At 39.7% G+C, this 2,158-nt stretch overlaps 1 pseudogene; it reads left to right on the forward strand.

Moving 5' to 3' along the window:
* The first annotated feature begins 1,386 nt into the window (after positions 1-1,386).
* The window catches only part of LOC103732157, a 13,460-nt pseudogene continuing 12,688 nt past the window's right edge, over positions 1,387-2,158 (forward strand).

The raw sequence follows: 2,158 nt of genomic DNA on the forward strand, positions 1-2,158 counted from the left end.
CCAAAAGCATCCTTCTATTGGGTTCCTCCTCATTTTTCTTTTGTCTTCCAAGGCTGGACTCTAGAATGATGGATTCAGGATTTGTTTTCAGGTATTTTGATAGCTGTTGGAGTGGTTAGAATCAGTGTCAGTTCCCTCTCAAAGGCTTCTATATTAGGGGAGAAAACAAATTTATTCATCATTTTAGAACAATAGCTGGTTGCCTCCCTTAGCTACAGGTGGACACTACAATATTGGAGACCAAGATTTGAAGCCTTACATCTGAGCAGCATTTTCTGGTTAGAAACAAAATAATCAATGAGAAGTAATTGTCTAAATAACTTTTTAGATAGACTTAAGCCTAATGTCTGGGACATGTAATCCCTTGAACTCTTTGGTTATACTTTCCCTTTGGGTGTTTAAGCCCATACAGTTGGCCCAAATAAATCAATTTATTTTTGCATTTAAGGTCATTTGAGGATCTGTTCCTCAGGGCTCACATGGGCTTGGGAGGAGTTCCTGGCTCCTTTCTTTTACCAGTTCCACCTATGTGTAGATAAGTCAAAGGTCCTTCTCAACCATGTCTTGCTTCACTTGGAAGCATGAATGAGATGTTTCCTCTGAGTTGACCCTCCTCTTTGTAGGCTGGACACTGATTCAAGTCCATCTGGTGGGGTCTCCATGGCTTCCCTGAACAGGAGGACAAGTGACTCACCACAGTTACAGGACATTTTGAGAGATGTTCCATAGTCCCCTGGCAGAGGAAGTTTTAATAGAGTGTAACATTGAGGCTGTGGCATGATTACTTCTCACTGTATTAACTTAAATTTTTTGATGGAAAAAAAAAGAATAGATCAGAAAGGCATGAAAAAATATACAGTTTGACAAGGAAAGAAGCTTGAACCCAGTTTAAGTTGAGGGCAGGGTTGGTGTGGACAACTTGGATACAGTTACTACAGAGATTGATTACATAAAGGAGAGACCTTGGGCTGTGGGTGGTACAAGAGGAAAGGTGTTGTGAGGGCAAGACCTGACCCTGTGAGAGCTCCAAGGTACCACATTAAAAACTCATCTGAAAGCCTTTCATTTGAAAAGTGAATGCTTGAATATAGAGAGCCTCCTAGGCACCCCTGTTCAAATGGGATGCCTTGCTTGAAGAGGGCTGCCTAGGAAGCATTTTCTCTAATTTAGTCACAAAGGCACAAAGTAGCCACTGTAGGTGATCCAAGAAGTCCAGGTTACATTTGAGTTGGCAGGAGATCTTGAATCATTCATATGGAGCCATTATTGCAAGCATGTGCGATGCAAAAGTGAGTGTGTCTTGGGAGCTTGCACCAAGATTCCAGAAAATTGCTAACACAATTTGTAGTTGTGTCAGTTTCCCTACATGAAGAGTCTGAGGGTACTATGTATGGAGCTGTGAAGGTGAAGTGTAAGTTCAAGACATTGGAGAATGTGGGGTCTTTCTTTTCTTTTCTTTTTCTTTTTCTTTTTTTTTTTTTTTTAGAAAAGTTGCATTCATTCAGTGGTGAGAGAGAGTGAGAGCGAGCACATGTATAACAGGAAACAGCTGGGGACTGCTCAATCCCATGGCAGTACAGATGGTGCCACCATGAACTCTAGATATTGGACATGCTAGGATTCAATCTTGCCTTGGTCCGCACTTTCTTTATCCTTCTATTCTTCTCTTTTGGAACAGAAACACTTTCTCTGTGTCATTGTATGTTGAAAGTATGTAAGTTTTTAATGGAAGTTTATAGTTTTAAGAGATTCCCCGATCTTAGAAGAGACTCAGAAGAGATTTGAACTATTAACTTTTGAAGTGTTAAGATTATAAAACTGTGGAGACTTTTGAAGTTGGACTGAATGTATTTTGCATTATGAGATGGCCATGAGCCTTTGAAGAGGAACATTATCATTTTTTTTTGAGATGGGAAAGTGGATTTTTCAAAAAATTTAAGACATTTTTATTCATTATTTGAGAATTTCAAATATATACAATGTATTTTGATCCTATCTACCATCCACTATGCTCAGCCAGCCCAGCCAACTCCCTCTAGACCTTCCCAACATGTCTCACACCCAATTTCTTCTTCTTCTCCTTCTTCTTCTCCTTCTCCTTCTCCTTCTCCTTCTGTCACCTCTGCCATTCCAAAAATAAGTATTCTTAATCAAAAGA

Source organism: Nannospalax galili, unplaced genomic scaffold (genome assembly GCF_000622305.1).
Source record: "Nannospalax galili isolate Female #2095 unplaced genomic scaffold, S.galili_v1.0 scaffold195, whole genome shotgun sequence".
NCBI classification, from domain to species: Eukaryota; Metazoa; Chordata; class Mammalia; order Rodentia; family Spalacidae; genus Nannospalax; species Nannospalax galili.